Source organism: Molothrus aeneus, chromosome 4, assembly GCF_037042795.1.
Source record: "Molothrus aeneus isolate 106 chromosome 4, BPBGC_Maene_1.0, whole genome shotgun sequence".
NCBI classification, from domain to species: Eukaryota; Metazoa; Chordata; class Aves; order Passeriformes; family Icteridae; genus Molothrus; species Molothrus aeneus.
The window spans coordinates 3,140,368-3,158,674 of NC_089649.1; positions in this window are offsets into that span (position 1 = coordinate 3,140,368).

Here is an 18,307-nt window from a genome sequence, read left to right on the forward strand (position 1 = left end):
AATTATTTGTGATCGTCAACATTTACTGAATAGCCCTGTAATACCCTGCCAGCCATGGGGAAAGGGAGCCAGGACCTCAGGCAAACACAAAGGGGCTTCACTATGGAAAACCAGCTGTGCAATGTGAGGATCACTGATTTCAGCAGGGCTGGCTGCTCCACACCAGCCCTGACCCAGGCAGGGCTGCCTGCAGGAATCTGAAAGGAGCAGTTCCTTACATGTGGTATCCACAAACACATTACAAATTGGCATTACAAAATCCTGACCATCAGCAGGAACTTGGGATTCCCAGTGAGTTTTTCTGCCCATAAATCTTAAAACCAGAAACTCTTAAAAACAAACAAGTGGGAGTTAAATGTTGGTAACACAGACATTACTCGTGACTTGGTTTGAAACACACACACACACAAATAGGAAAAAAACCAACCCTGTCACTAAGACATTTCTGAGTTGTCCCAACTGATTAAAAAAGCCCAGCCCAGTTGCCACATCGATATCCAGGTTTTCTACTTGATGCCATAATTGTCATAAAAGGCCACCAAGGGAAAGTGGTTTTGCTGCATTTGCCATGAAGGCACGTGCCAACAGTGTTTAACCACATCCTTTATTTGAGATGGACCAGCAGAGACCCTGCATGTCCCTCTAACCTGGAACTGGGTTTAAATTTGGGCTGCTCGTACCAATCTAATCCCAGAGAAGTGTCAGCAAAGTCAGAAGCCATCAGAATTTCAGCTTTAGTCTGGAACAGAAGCAGCAAGGGCCCTGCCTTTCATCTCCCTACAATTTCAGAGTTCCAGCACTTGCCAAATATCCTACTTGGGATGCACCTAAACAATCTGAATCCTCAAATAACACCATTACCTAGGCAATAAAATGGAATTTTTGTAGATTGTTTAGGATCTCCAGAGAATACAGGGCAGGGGGAGGGAGGGTGAAGCCTTGTGAATGGAAATACAAAGTGAAATTGGAACTGAGGCATTTTGGGAACATTGCTGAGCTGAATGGCAACTCAAAGAACCCTCACTAAGTGATGGATAAAAGCCCCAAAACAGCTTTATTTTAGGCTTGGCTGCACAGGGAACTGTGTGCTAATAAACTGAATCATCAAAAATAAATTGTTTCCATGTTCATTTCTTTAGAATGAATACCTGAAACCACGGTTTCACCACATTCATTAAAGCTTGCGCTCTGATGTTGCACAGGACAAGTTTTGAGGAACTGTGTTCTCTGTGCAGAATTGGGCTACTTGCTTTTCTACAGGGAAAGTTTCCTCTCCCAGAACAGCAGCTATCCACAATGATGGGTTTTAATTAGGGAAAATTTCACGTACAGTGCTCAGCTGCAGGGGAAGAATTCTGAGAGGACACAGAGCAATCCAGGCACATAATGCCATTAGCTGAAATACTGAAGGACATTGCTGAATTCCTTTAAAATAAACCAAAATTTACTGGCTAATGGTACTTGAACCTCGGTAACTGGTAGAGGATCCAACTAAGCCGAAGTCCTGTTTAAGCAGCCCTGGTACAGCAGAGGAGAGGGGAAAAGGTGAACATCACAAATGTGAAGCTACTTCAGCATCAGCTGTGTGCACAGCCTGGAGGTGAAAGTCACTGCTCCCAGTAAACGGGACCGGGAGGAAGGCACCTTCCTCCTCCTCCCTGTGCACATCCCTGAGCTCGGCCCCAGCCCTCTGTGCCAGCCCCACAGGACACTCCCTGCAACGGGAACTGTGGGAGGCACAAACGGCAAAGCCGTGAGGGCTCTGCGGCTCCCCCGCTTCAGCTACAGAGCCCAAACTACAGGGGCAGATCATCAGCTTGGCCAGAGCCATGTGGGGTTTTTTTTGGTTTTTGGTTGTTTGTTTTTTTTGGTCAAGCACAGTTCTAAGCATCTTTCAGTAAGAATTTCACAGCATATTAAACAAGTGATAGCTATTAAAAATGCTTTTTTAAAACGTGGCACAAACAGAAATAAACATCCCACACCTCAGGCTGCAGTGCTGCCCATCCAACCCCATCTCTGAGACCCGAGCACACCGTGTCTGGAAGTGCTGCTGAGGGAAACAAACTCCACATGAGCATTAATGGTCTCCAGGGGCAGGGCAATGCCAGCCTGGGCTGCACTGGAACAAAGAGCCCTCGTTACACTTCTGTGATCAATATCTGCCTTGCACTGCTGCAATTATCCGCCGGCTTGGTTAAGGGACTGATCTGGATGCAAACAGCAGAAATGTCCCATGAGAAAAGAGGAATGGATGTGGGCAGTGCAGCCTTTCAGGGCATTACAAATAAATGGCAGCACAGGGAAATGCCACTAGTCACAACTAATCATTTTGCCATTCTCCTTCAAATGAAAAAAAACAAGAGGAGATTTGCATTTTTGCATACAGAGTTTATACAGTTATCCAACAAATTTGAGAGCTTTTTGAATAGCCTTCAGAAAGTTTTAAATGGGTCATTTTTTAAAGTGCACCCATAAAGTCATGATCTGTATTGGCTGGGATGTGAAAAAAAGGGTAATGAACATTTAGCCAGAAGCCCTTTTCTGAACAACAACAAACAAGAAGATTATTGGAATAATACTTCAGTTTGTTGTCACTTGCTAGAGAGTGGAGGTAAAAATCAAGCAGAGAGCTGGAACTTTTTGAACTCCTGAGTTCTGATTTCTGGAGCATTCAAAGGATATTAAACTGTACACAGAGTGTACATATCAAATATCTGGGACACCTCTCCTTTATTTACTACAGTTTCACCCCTGTACCGACCTGAACAAACAGCACTCAGCGTGTCCTCAGTGCATTTCATCTTCCAGCTGCCCTGGGCACAGCACCTTTGGGAGAGGGCAAGGGAGGGCATTTCCTCACCCCTCACCTTAAAGGTGGAGAAACTGCAAAGTGAGGTGAGCAATTAGGAATTGTTGGGCTCACGTTTCATGTTCATGAGGTTTCATGTTCATGAAACTTCATGAAAGAAGCTTCAGAATTGGGTCTAGCTTTAGCTAAGATACATGAACGTTGTGTGGGCAGCTTAAAAACATGTAATGTCCTCAACTATTTACCTCTGTGCGCTGCAGGGCTTGGGAGAGAATAAAAACTGCCACAAGAAAGGCACAGTGAGGAGTTAATAAACAAAAGAAAACAGAATCTCTCAGGTTTCCCTATGAATGCACCTTGCAAAGGGAAGTCCCCAACCTGTTCCTGTGAGCAAACTGACTGATGAATGTGGTTAATGCACAGACAAATAACAAAGCCAATACAATCCCTGAAATGGCATCTCACTTGCACCCTGAAATTGCTGATGAAGGATGAGTGACACTCTCGGAAAGGTAAGAACATGAACAGCGTTGCCTTGATTTGTTCTGGAGCACCAGGGGAGTCTGCCAATTTCTCAGTGTGCACTGATCTCTCTTCAGGATAACATTACACAGATTTGCACTGTTCTTATCTCAAACTCAAATAACTCCTGAAGCCACACAGCAAACAGTTCTGGGGGTGCATTTATATCAGCTTGATCAGGAGGGATGAAAAATGTGTACTCCAGTCAGTGCATGGTGGCTGCTCAGTTTGTGCTGCTGCCACTTCCAGCTGTGCTGCTACAAGCCACACTTGAGCATCACTTAACCCATTTCCTTTACATTCTGACAAATAAATCTCTAAACCACCATCCTTTTAGCTCTCTATCTAACCAAAATGCAATCAGATTTTAAAAAAAGAAAAACAAAAATTGACATTTGGTGTTGAAAGCAAAAAGCCCACAAAACTAAGACTCTGCAATTACTAACCAATAACTGAGGTATTCTGAAAGTCTCAAGCCCTTTGTGGCAATTCCAACCAGAAAGAGAACCACAGGACTAATGCCAAACCCAAAAACCACATCAGTGCCATCACAGCACAAGAGGACAGGAAAAGCCTTTTTGCTCTCTGAAGTGGCTTCTTCAGGGCCATGCTAGAAAATCTTCAGGCCATTCAGAAACTAAATTACGGCCACTGAATGTTGTAACTCTTCAACTGAACAAAAGCAGATATAGCTCTCCAGATGTGTTTATTACACATTAACAGAGATAGAAGAAGAAGACTTTTTTGAAAAAAGGTCTCATCTGAAATTTCATAAAAACACGTGAGTTACAGAAATGTGCTAAAAGGACAGCAGGAGTCTTCATGCATCCCAAGACAGCAGCAATGGTGATGCATGCTTTGAATATCTGAATTTCTGTCCATACTGCAAAAAGCAGTTAAAGAGATGTGAGCTGGTGATAACAGCAAAACAAATTAAGCTTATGACAAAATACATTTTTCCCATATTGAACTGCCTGAAGAATTCTGGCATCTCTAGAACTGAAATGCAGAAACAATTCCCTTCTGAAAAAGATACACTTAAAATTCATCAAGTCCAGTGAGTTCCTGACCTCCAAGGAGGACACAGTGAACGTCAGCACATAATTCCCTTGATCAGACCCTTAAAAGCTGCCCTGTCCCAAGAGTGCCCAGTTCCCAGAAACAACCTTTGCCAGCCAGACTCGGGTACTGATGTGTAACTCAAGTGTGCAGACAGCCAGGGCTGCTCCTGTGAGCAACCATGGCACATAAACACTCCCTCCTCATCCTCAGTGATGGGAGGGGGCACAGCATGGCAGGAACGTGGTCTCTGATAACTCAGCTGAAAGAAATGCACCAGCATTTCCTGCTTTACAATAAAGTGAAGTATTAACTGAAGTGGCAATTGGAATCCACATCTTTCCCTTGTCTCAGAGATCTCTCTGACTGCAGCATTCATTCCCACTGTTCTAACAAATATTCACATATTTTACATAACCTGGGGTGCACTCACTGCAAATAGAGCCAAACAACCCTTTGAAAACCTATCTAGGTATTTCTGACAGGGTTTCCCACCTCCAAAGGTGTTAAGAGGAACAAAAGCTGAAGGACAAAAGGCACAATATGCACCCATATCCTGACAGAGAGCTCTAAGTGTAAACCTCTGAGTTCCAAGAATGCCACTATTACCTGCAGTCAGCAATGTGTCAGCAAAGGCTTGCTTGGTTTTCCCTAAGAAAACCCCCAAGCATTAAAAGAGCTGATTTATGTTGTGGGGTTTGTGACTGTGCAATATTCAGGTTGATTTCACCAATCAATAATCAAACCAGCCCTAGAGAGTCAGGAGTTGCCGATTATCTCCAGCTTGCAAATGAATTCCTCAGACAACACGGAGCTGTGAAGTGCAATGGGGTCCTAATGTGGTAGGAGGGGACAGAAAAGATGGGACCAAATCAAACTGACATTGCTTGTATGGCACAGAGTGTCTGAAATCCTGCTGCCCAAATAAATGAACCAGCAAAATAATAAGTAAAGGAGCTCTTAATTGGTTTAGCTAACCAGCCATTTAAAAAGAAATCCAGCTTGAAGGACTCAATGTTGATTTTCCAAGCCAGAACCCTTTTGTTTCTGGTATGATTGTTATGATTAATACAACTCTACCCAGGTTCCCCAGGCCATTTATTACCACCTAGCAGAGATAAAACTGAGCAAGGGGAATGCAAATTACAGAGGTGAGAACCCTTTACAGCACAAAGCTTTGCAGCCAGAGGTCAGCTCCCCATCCTTCATGCAACATCTATCAGCAGTGGCAACACATCAGCTCCACTCCCAGCAGCAGCTGGAAAACACAGATTCCCCAAACAATTCCCTGCCTTGAGCTAAGCTAGGTGAAACCCAATTCAAACATCCAGGAGATGAGAAGATCTGAAACTCCAGTAGTTTCATTTTGGGGTTTAACTCAGCCTGCAAAGATCTGTAGGAATGCCTTGTCACCATCTGTCCCCAGTTATGTGGTACCAGGACACAGCACAAGGACTGGGCTGCATTTTCTGTTCTCCTCATGTGGGGCTGGTGCCTAAATGCACAGATTGGATTCACCTTTCCTTCTCTTTAGACAGAAGCTTCTTTGCTCACTTTCTTAACTGTTTTCTCCTTTTGCCACCCTTAATCATTTGAAGACTCAGAGTTTAAACTATAAAATATTTATTATGTACACATTCAGAAGAATAAAGATGCTTTGGGGCTAGAGATGCTGGTAACTCTTGAATAATTCAAGCCATGTTTTTAAGGGGAACACCTCAGGTATGGCAGCAGCCACCAACACCCAGGTGCTCTGCTCCTGCTGCTGTTTTAGCTCCTTCTCATCTCCATTGCCCTAAATGGGCTTCATTTACCTTAGGTTCCCTCTCATCTGCTTCATTTGCAAAAGTGTTTCAGATGAATAAATTACACAGACGATGAGGTAAATGCACACAGGCAAAGCTGACAGTTGTCAAGCTTCCACCAGCACCACACATTAATGTTCCACATCTCCCCACCCATCTCTTTAATGTGTTCCTGACGTTTGCACTGAATGTGGCACAGATGTGAAAAGGCCACTGCAGGGAAGGCAAAGAAATATTCAAATGCTCAGCAATGATGTAAAACCTGCACATTCTATGTTCTACGTTCAACTTAGGTTTCCAATTAAAAACAAAGAGAGGAAAAAAATTTAAAACTGAGAATCCAAAAACATACTAGCACTGCCTGCTAGGCTCAGCTGAAACATTGCCCTAATGCTGTCATTAACAAAAGGAGTGACATTTGTTATAACAGTGACAAAGTCATTTAACTGCTAAGGAGAGCTTTGGAAATGTGTGAGCTGCCTTGAAAAGATCTGGCATTTGATGACAGGGGCTCTCACCACAGGGCTGCAGATGCATCTGGACAGTTTAGAAACTCAGATTTGGATCTGGAGATCATCAATCACACTTTAAACTTATTTAACAGCATAGGAAATATTCAGAGAGATAGACTAGGCTATTTTAAAAATAGATTACACACTTGTAGGACTTTGTGTGTATGCAGATGGACTGTCAGTACCATACTGAGTTTCCTCTGCCCCTCTGTCCCTCACAAACACTCCTCTGTAACAGCAGCTCAGACTCAGACCTGAGCAGCCCTGGCTGCAGGAGCACCAGGCTGTGCTCCTGGGGATCAGGGACACCCAGCTGCCCTGTCCCACGGCTCAGTGTCACTGAGGCTGTGACAGCACCAGCCACTACTCTACAGGCCTGCAAAGCTCTTCTTTGGGCCCTCAGCACAGCAGGGCTCTCTCGTGGCAAATACAAACACTTAACCCACTCCCACCAGTCTGCCAAGTGTCCTACAAAACCAGTGAGCCCTGTTTCCCTCTCCAAATTCAATTTCAGGAAGTTGAACATCATGTGCCACATCAGTGGGGTCCCATTTCTTAATTTAGAAAACAGAATCAAAATTATGGGTAGCCAGCATAAGCCTTGGAGGTACTCCTGAGGTTTTCCTGCCATGCTGCAGGTAGCTGCAATTGATATTCACTATTTCCTTATTTAACCTGAGAAATAATTAGCTATCACATGTCCTTCCATGGACACATCCAGAATGGAGTCATAATGTAGTCCATAAATAAACACAGCAATTGTTCACCAGCATGATAGCTTGACATTTCACAAATTAAGAAAAAAGAACAAACAACCTAAAAAGGTTGTGTGATTATTTTAAAACTAGAATTAATTATATGTGTAAATAGATTAGCAACAGCTCTGGACAAGCAATTAGACAGCTAATTACAGGGAAAATGCAACTGAAGGCTCCAACAATGACCACCCATCTGCTCCCCAGCCCAGGTGACTGAGAACTCTCAGGTTCGTTTGTTTGTTTAGCTTTAAAAAAATCTGTTCATGTAACTCAGACACAGCCACAAAGTGGAACACACAGAAGTGAAAGAGAAGCTCAGCTCTCCCACAAACAGCTCCCTTCTCCTTTGTCTCACCACTGCTGTCAGCCCAAGGAACAGTTCTTGTACCACCAAAGCAGAGAAACTTACATGTGAGCTCTGCTCCCTTTCTGCCATCATAAACCCACTTTCCTGTTGGAAAAGAAATGCTGTGATCCTTTACGTAGGAACATGCCACTTTTTCCTGGGTTACTGCAGTTCTTTTAAGATCTGCTGGTTTCCCTCACTAAATACAATATTTGAGAAGGGATGTTTTTCTTGCCCATCTATAATTAACAGCTATAAAAACAAAGTATCTTTAAAAAACGCAGCACATACCCGGTCACGGTGTCACAGTCCCGGCTTCAGCAGAAGGCAGAGGCAGTGAATGAGGAACGCTGGTGGGCGATATCATTGTCCTTTGCACCTTCACCCCTTGGGTCTATGTAAAGCATTTGTATCAGTTTTCCAGTCACAAATACAGTGACAGTGTATCAGTTTCAGTGACAAATACAAATAAAATAACAAAACCTACAAAGTCAGTGGGATTTCAGGAACAGTCCTCGGCCGGGGCTCCTGCCTTCCCCTCACGCACACTTTGTGCATCTTTAAAGCTTGCTGATGATTCAGGCAGAAATCATTGAGTCCATTCACATTTAATGACTTCTTCAAGGGCTGTTTTACCACTTTTCGAGCTATAAACTCAATTATGTATATTTTTTCTCCACACTTCACGAGGAAATTTCCGCTCTGGAGAGGGGCTGTAACATTGACCGCAGCTGACAGGGGATGGCGGCGGTCCCGAGGCAGGGCCGGACGGGCTCGGGGCGGTTTGAAGGGCAGCCAGGGTTTCCACAGGATCCTGGGATCCCCCACATCCACAGCAATGAGGTTTCCAGGGAGGCAGCCCGGGAGCAGAGCTGCCAGGGACGGCAGCTCCCACACCTCGATCCCGTTTTCACACGGACACCGGGAGGGGCTTTTGCCCTCGAGGCTGAGGAGGCTCCGAGCCGGCCCCAGGGTTCGGCTCTTTCCAGCCACAGCAGCTCCCACCGCCTCAGAATCCAAGCTTTCAGAAACCAGCACTGAAATTTGCTGGGGTTTTTAAACTTCCTCCATCGAGACTCCCAAGTTTTAAGTGGAAAACACGAGATTCTGAGCAGTGTCACAGAGACATCTCTCTGCCGGTTGGGCTGAGCCCTCGGCGACGCCCATCGGGCCTCAGAGCCACCCAGCCCCTCAAACAGCAGAAACTGTTCTTTCTATGTCCCTGAAATAAGTTTTTAAAAGTTCTTTTTCTCCAAAACTTGGCATTTTATGTTCCTGATCATCCTGGAGTTTGAAGTAGAAGGCAGTATGTGCAGGCCTCCCATATACCAGCATTTGCTCACTGTATTTGGACTGACACTTTCAGTGTTTTTTTGGTCTTTTGGGTTTTTTAAAATCCTAATTGAAAGTCCCCCAGGGAAGCTGTCAAGTTAAATTTCTGACAAAGGTAGCTGCTTCTGCAGGTCAGTTTTCAAATCCATGGCTTGAAGTATGACTGACAGGGTGACACATGGTGACAAGAAAAGAGCTCCTTTGGAAGAACTTGTAAAAATCAGTGGTTTTATAATTGCGCTGAAGTTCAGGAAATGGGAAGACAAAGATGCTTTGCTGGTTTTCCATACATTTAGAGGCCATGTTTCAGAAAATGAGTTCCTCAGGAAAATGTTTTTAAGGGCAGCATTGAAGGATATGTTTAAGTCCCACAGAGATCCAGCAACACTGAAGGCTGAATACAGATGCAAATGCTGCTAAAAGGGTTGATTTTCCTGACAGGCTTTCAGATCCACTGTGAAGGGAATATGCTTATAAAAAAGGGCTCATATCCCTAAGCTGTGCCAATATTGCTGGCAATAATAAAGTACTGGTATGCGGGCATTTCTGAACCTCAAAGTTCCAAAATTCCTTCTTAGCTGAAATTTGCTCTGGCGTTTTTTTCTGTCTGAAATCTTCTTTCCTTCCAATACTCATGTCAACTGAACTTGGTAGATTAGCATATTTTATCAACTGCTGCAGTTCCACCTTTGACTGTAATTAAGTTTAGTCTCTAAATAAGTAGAGGCTATTTAAAGAAATTACTTTTAAAAGTCTTCATGTCTTAAAAGTATTATGGAACAGTGCTTTAAATGTATATTCAACCACTTTTTTTTATAATTATTCTAAACAGAAAGTCTGGTTTTCCTTGTTTTCAAAAGAAATCACTAAGTCTGAAGAATTTCCTTAAAGAAATCAAAATTGCCCTTAAAACAATCTCTTTGTATTTTGGGATTGTTTTCTTGTCTTTTTTTTTTCTTCTGCATTTCTTTAAACACTGATTGAAAACCCACTTCTACTTTCAAAACTTTTATTTTCAAAAGTTTCCTTAACTTTAATGAACACATGTGTTGTTGTTCTATTTCTAGAGTCCCATACTGTTGTTATCAGATTTCTAAAGTCCAAACCTCCTCGGCGTATCCTTACAGCTGCAGATCTTCACTGCACAGACTCCTTCTTCTGCATGTTGTTCTTTCTCAGTTCAGGGCTCCTTCAAGGCTCTCCCTGACTGGCTAACCCGCCCCCTTTTATCCCAGTAAAGGTGAAAAGCAGAGATCCAGGTTTCCACTCTAGTGCTGTGCTTCCTCCCAGAAGAGCCCAGAGTAATCAATTTAATTATCAGAGCAAAAATAGCTGAAATTTTACTGTTTCCTTCCTGTTGATTCCTGCTCACCGACGAGCTTTATAGGGCCCTGATTTACATCATACTCAGTTCATGTTATCAGTTCATTTATGGCCTACACCCAGAGCAGCTCATGACTTCACATGTGGATGGTGACCAGAAGCACTGATAAAATGAGCTGTTTATGAAGCTCAAACACTAATTATTGAAACTGGACTGCTGAAAGGTGCCTTTTATCTGCACAGTGTTACAGACAGATAAGTTTCATCTGTTAAGCTTCAAAACTCAAGCCAGGGGTTTCAATCACAAACTAAATCTGCTTTTCCCAGACCAAAAGAAAGGAAAAAAAAAAAGAAAAAAAAAAAAGAAATACAGGTGCATGAAGGCCTGTTGTTCCTAAGAAGTAAGAAGCACCTTTGGATGCTGCAATGGGCTGCTTTGTTTTTATTTAAGAATTCCTCCTTCCTGCTTGACTTCTGACAAGAAACTGCTGTTGAGGCAGTTCCTTGGGTTGGAATTCTCAAGCTAATCCCAGCTCCATTTTGTCTTATCTTTGTCATGAAATAAACACCATTGGTATCTGAAACAGAGCCACAAACAGCTGTGCTGATTATACTAAAACAGCACCTTTACTTAAGCTCCTTCTTTAGCACTTAAGTAAATAGTAATTTGAGTATTTACACAACATAATAAAAAAATGCAGATTACACATACCAAAAAACTCTGCACCTGTCTGGAAACCATTACAACCTATGAACTGTGCAATTGATAAAAAAATGCAGTTAAGGCAGCCTGGTGGTGGAAGTACCTGACCAATGTTCTCTCTCAAAATGGACAATAGTTACATGAAACCAAAGAGATTTGCAGTGCTCCTGACAGAGGCTGCTATCAATTGTAATCCTCCAACCCTAAAGCACAGAAGCTGGGGACAGCACAACCACGTGGCCACAAACCACATCTGGTACCCATGGATATTAGCAGCCATGAGGAATGGGTCACAGGGAACCAGCACTGAGCAGCAGAACCTTTGGAAAACAAAAAAAAAAAGGCAAAACAAATCAGCCTCAGCAAACAAGGACAAGTTTGTGCTGTTTTGCCTTAAATGTAAGTGTTCTGACAGTCATGAAAGTAAATCTGTGATCTGCACAGACCATCCATGTCCAAGGTCTACTCCTCATTAACATGGATAAGATCTTAAATTTCTAATTGATATTTTTATCTCATGTACGGGAGAGGAATATTTTAATCCTGGAAGTATGAATTGGGTGTTGAATATCACACATTATTCTAAGAGAGGCTTTATCAGAACAGAAGTTTTAGAGTAAATTTGGCTTATTCTTATCAAAACATGCATGCTATTGAGAAATTCCTCCTCCAGTACTCCAAAAAGGCTGATAACTTTGTATCTCCATGTCTTTGGCACTTCTTCTGTAAAAGGGGGTAAAAATGCTTCCCAGGGACTGTTCTGCTGTCAGCTCATCAGGTACATGAGGCACATTTACAGAAGTGGTTTCCATGATGTGATGATAATAAGGGAAATAATGGATTATAATCAAATTTCACCATTGTTCATTTTATTGAGTCCCATTTAATGGATTTATTTCTCTTGGCAGTGTTATCCTAGTGCTTCACAATACAGTACAAACTCTGGATTTAATTAATAATTTAATTAATTTTCCTTTTACCTTTTCCCAGGATTGTTAAGAAAAATATAAATACAAGATCTAGCATTCCTCGTTGTTTTTGTTTCATTCTGTTGCTCGCTTAATTGGTTTCATTCCCTTTTGTGCATTGCAACCCACTGTAAAATTACTGTACACTTAGGGTATTTGCTAAAGAATAAATTAATATTGCCAGAATCCAAGTGGGAATAAATTAAGTATGCCCTCAAACAGCTAATATCAGCTATTTCCTAATTTTTTAGGCACTGACTGCTGATATGGGTTTAAATGAATCCATTTGGATAATATGTATATTTCTTGTACATAGACATGCTTTTCTGAATTATCTTAATATGGGTTATACCAACTATGACTGTGTCTACAGGGAAAATGTATTACTGAAGTTATTATTTAATAATTAATCAGATATTAATCACAGTTTTTTGTGTTTCCAGCCATCTCAGGCATTAACGTTTTTCAATATTTACCAAGAAGTGACATTTTTTATATAGAAATAATTTTTTCCAGTAGATGGAAGTGTTGAAAATGTATATAGACAAAATCCCTTTATTTCTCACCATTCTACTCAGAAATTCTCTCTTCATTTTTGCATTGAATAAAATCTGTTGGTTTAATGAGCACTTCCAAGGATATGTAGATATATATATATAGGCTTAGAACATACAACTCTCATCAAAATCTGGATTTTCATTTCAGACTACAATTCACATTTGCCATTTCAAAAGGCAGCTCCTATTTTTAGGCCTCCAATTAGTTTTAAATCCCTTTAACCCCACTACCTCAGGAGTGGGGATTTCCTCCCTTCTTCTTCCCCTCATCATAACTTTTAGAATTTCTTTGATTTCACCAGACCTGGCTTGCCCAGGCAGCTGCAGCGGATGCTGACTCCATTATCCTGGTGCTGTGCCTGGCTGAGAATTGGCAGAATTAGTGAAGTGGAACAGGAGTAGATCAATAAAACACCTCTCTGTGCTGTTAGCCAAGTACCTCATATGCTGTGTTTGTGTGCTGCACAAAGAGCAGCACTGTAAAAGCTGGAAATAACCTCACAATTGTCTCAAACAGACATTAATCACTTGGTTTAATATCATTATTTGTGTCTGATACAAGACCAGCCAGGACCCAGTGCACAGCCAAGACACAGAGAAAGGTGGATGCACATTATAAATATTACCTAACACATTTCAGGCTATAAACTCACTTTGGATCCCTCTCTTCCTGAAGGATTTATTCTCCAACACAGTAACTGTATCCATCCTGTCCCATCATGGCTCTCTTTTCAGACAGCTCTTTTCTCCCCTCATGGTATCTCTTCCCAAGCTTCTCCCTGAATCTCATCCAGAGCAATGCTATGTGCCCATAATGGCAAAAGTATTTCAGAATATTTTTGGAAGCCACTGAAACAGCTAATTCATCTCATTTTTTTTCCCTGAACATTTCAGCAGCATACAGAACTATGGGGTGAACTCTGGATCACACTGAAAACGGGTGTCATGTCTGGGGCTGACCTTTTTGGTAAATAAATCACAAGGAAACAACCATCCTACCAAGGCTGGTGGCATTACCCTGCTGTTCCCATGTGCCCCTGTGTACTCAGCTTTTTGCACAGTGCAAATGAAAAAGAACAACAAGGATACATAGGATTTTTTTTTACAACAGAACTTTTCAATACATAGGATTTTCAATCTGAGTTTTCATTTTGCTTTGCCCCTTTCTGTTTACTTCTTTCTTTCTGCATTTGGAATTCTCACATTTTAGCTTGTAGCTGAATTCTCCAAAGGCTTTCCAGAGGATACCAAGAAAGTTAAAGCTAAATTCTCTTTCTCTAAATGACAGAAAGGTCTTAATGATTTCTGTTCCCAAACCTTAGCACCAGTGGAGAACAATTTTGGTCGTAAACACCAGAACCTTTTCTTCCTAAATACATGGGATCAACCACAACTGTGTTATCTTGTCTAAATGAACCTTCATTGCTGCTCAGTACAACAGCAAGTAAATTCTCCTGAATCTGTTAACTAGAGAATTTAATAGAATTCTGCATAGAAAAGTTATAAAGGAGCACATTCATTCACAAGTTTCATAGGATTGTCTTCTGCCTCCCTGGATCCTCTGGTACACAAGAAGTATGAACACTACATACTACAAGTGTGCAGTATACAGTGTATGAACACTACATACAAGTGTGCATTATACAGTGTATGAACACTGCATACCAGTGTGCATTATACACTGTATGAACATTACATACTACATTTATCTATTATATAGTGTATGAACACTACATACAAGTATGTACAAGTATGAACCCCAGAAATTGAGAAACAGCCATCCCTTTACACTTAACAAATGCTATCTAATGCTTTTTAGGTTCCTGAATGAGAAACTTCATTTGGAGTTTCTCAGTAAGATGAAATACTCCTCTCTGTCATGTCCAGACTTCAGGCAGACAGGAGATTTTCTCATTTGTATTTTTCTCATCACATTTGGAAGCATATGCTCTGCTGAAAAGGAATGAGGTTTAAGATCCCAAGCCAGTTCTAGTCTGAAGGTCACTGCCCACATTCATCACCTCTTAAAGGCCTTCCCAGAATCCATAAAAGAAAAGCTTTTCTAGATGTTTTCTGAGAAGAACAGAGTGAATTAAAACTTGGTACAAGTCAGCAGCTTCCCTGATGGCTTACTATAATATTTACATCATTGCAGCAAGCCTTTCTTTTCCCTCAGAAGGGAAAACAGTTGAATGGAATAGGACGAAGAACCTAAGTATACATTGAAATTTTTATTTTTGTTTGGTGAGATTTCACTAAGAAACAAACATTTAACTTGACTCATAACTGGGGGCCCTGCTGAAGTGTGCTATTCATCACCTTCTGGTAAGATTGCTTTCCTGAAGTACTGCCTCAGGACCACAAATCCCTTAGACAAAACAGAAGAATCAGTGGAGCACAAAAGGATGCATCACAAACTCCCAGCATTTTGACTGATTGCAAACTGCATTTGGAAAGACTGGCCACTATATCCACTAAACTTCTCTTACTCCTACCTGGACTTCTTTAATTTCCCTAGGGTTTATTTTGGAAGAATGACAGTCTCCAGAAAGAGCAGACTACAAAGGGATGTGAAAGGAGTAGCACTACAATAAATCCCAAGGAGAAATTTTCTGTGGAAGAGCACTAAGCAGAAGGATATGAAAGAGCAGCAGCTTCTCAGGTGCTGCACAAAGCTGGAATTATTTAGACCAGACAAAACACTCACAAAAATAGATTAGAAGAGAAGAAAGAAGGTGAGAGATGATACAGATGCAAGAACATGGTTATTAAGCCTCTTTCACTCTGGATCAATGGCAAAGATCACCTTGTTTGTGTATTCTGGGTTGGACTTCTCTTGAGCCACTTCCCATTCACTAATTTAGAAATCTCACAACTGTTCCCAAGAGCAGGAAATGTGCCTCTCCCTGGGACACAGAGAGACCCTGTGACCCAGACAAGCTGTGCTGAGGGGCTCCTCCCACGGGTTTGCCTTCCCTGGGAGGCTGGACCTCTGTGCTGGAGCTCACTGAGCTGTTCCTGTGGTGTCCTGGGATAGCCACTCTGTGCTGGAGCTCCCTGAGCTGTTCCTGGGTGTCCTGGGACAGCCACCCTGTGCTGGAGCTCCCTGAGCTGGGTGTCCTGGGACAGCCACTCTGTTCTCCTCAGCAGGAGCACTGAACAGAGCTTCACTAGGGCTCCCCCAATGTATAAGTCCCCAAAGAAATCATCTTCCCCAGGTGATGGAGGGTTGGGATGTAACACTGCTCGCACTCCCAGCACTTGTACAAGGCAGTGCAATTCTGCACTTTTCCAAGGCAGTGCAATTCTGCCCCATCCCACTGGCAGAGCCCATCTGAGCCTCGTGCTGCTGCAACAAAGCAGCCTTGAGCCCATTGATCACAAACCTATTTACCTTAGGAAGTTACTTCACTATACAAAGTCATAAAAAAATCCTATTTTAGTGTGCAAAAAAAGCCCTGTTTAATAAGTTTTAACCTAAATAAAATGGCCAGTTTGAGAAAAATTAAGTAATATGTCCAATAAAATCATGACATACAATTTTAAGCTACACTGAGCTGAGTAATATGTGGCATAGGAGCCTGCATTTTTTATTAGAGCTCATTAATCTTGTTAATGACTTATTGAATATCACTGTAAAAATTGATCCCAGTGGCTACATCCTTGTCTGCTTTAGCAACCCCTTCCAAGAGCCCCATTGAACTGGCAGAGTGTTTCTCTATCCATTGCCTGCAGCTCTGCAGGGAACACTGCAGCAGATGTGCTTTATGATGGCCATGGGTTAAAAGGTCTCACGTGGGTCTGACCTGAGCAGGAACATGTGTTTTTCCCTCTTTACATGGATAAGAGGAGTGTCTGCACACCCAGAGTAAGTTACCTATGAATGCAACCCATCAGCTTTGCTTCTCTAGTTCGCTGTTCTGGGTTAGGCTGAAATCCTATTTTTAATGTAGAATATTGCAATAAATCTCACATATAACAAGAGAATTTCTGTCCCAAGCTTAGGATGTGTAAGCACTATTTGGGGAAGGCATTCCAGCAAGACAGACCAAATGAATCTGATTTAAATGAAGCAGAAAAAGCTGGCCTAGAACTACTTCCTGGTAATGCTTTCGCTGCCCAACTTGGCATACACACGTTTGTTCCTTTGCAAGAAATTTACTGAATAGGAGAAGTGAACACACCCTCTCATTTATTATTCCTTGTTTAAATGAAATTTTGACATATTTAGGAAAAACTTGTATACAGCTAAACACAAATAAAACTTCATAGTGCACATTAAAATTAATTACTTCAGGTCTTCTTTCTAAGTGAAGCAGCAGCACTTGACAGTATCATCAAATACTATCAATACTACCTATTATCAACTCACAATTTCAGGAAAAACAAAAAAGGAGAACAATTTTTCCCTAAAAAGGGACAGACTTGTAATAAAGACAAAACCAAGCTACTTCAGGTAATTTATCGCTACAGGAAATAACACTATTAATTGTACGTTAATTCATCTAACTCCAGTAATGACTAGATTAGCAGCACTGTTGTTTTATATTAAAAACCCCCTATTTATTAAAACTGGAATCTATGTTCTAAGAAATGGGATCCAGCAAGGCATTGGCCTTTTTAGCTTTGCCACACCAACTATGAAGTAGCTTTTTATGCCAAGTCTTTGGATTTTTCTGAAGTCTCCAAGCTGATTCCAATCCCCTCAGTGGCTCAAAGTCTGCTCCGAATTTGTGGACTTTCCCCAGACATATTTTGTGGAAAAATGAAGCAAGAAATCACCTCCATCTAATTTCTCTCACAAACCCTTTTATCATTCATGCTCTCATTCATCATGTTCCATGGGCACCCAAGACTGAAATAACAATAGATGGCAATTAATAAATTAAATACCTGGTCACATTTAATAGGAAATTAACTTCCATTTTATCTCAGAGTTTTCTACCTCCCTGCTGCAGTTTTTGTATTTCCCAGTTTCTCCCTTGCTTTTTTTTGCTTATGGAAGTTAAGAATCCTGATAAAATGCTGAAGTCAGTGATATGCCTGCTAAAGCAGTTCCCTGGAAAGCATGCCATGCCAATTGATTTGCTGAAATAAATATACTAATTTATTTTAGGTATAGGAATAAATCAAATGTTTGCCAGAGGAGCCTTAGCAGATATGATGGAAACAAGCAAAAGCTGCACACCTGCTGCAATTATTTCAGAGGGAGGATTCACATTTCACTAAAAGAGCACATTTTTTGTTCCTGAGATTAATCCTCTGACTCTTTGGCTGGAATCCCAATGCTGCTCCCATTTAGTGAACAGCACATTTCATCATATTTTTATACAGCTCATAAAGCAGATGAAGTCTTTTCTGTGGATGTCACCAAGAACTGTGTTGCCACAGCTCCCTGTACTGGAAATGGAAGGTGCTGCTTTGGAGCAAAAGCATTTTCCAGTGGCCAGAAGGTTCCTTCTGTGGCATGTGACAAACCTTGCTCTCCTCTGGGGCTCCTAGCAGGAATGATCCCAGTGCTGTAAGCCACCACAGAGAGGGAAACATTTCCACAGATTTAACAACAGAACAAGGGGAAAAGGGGGTGAGGGGAAGACACAAATGGAAGCT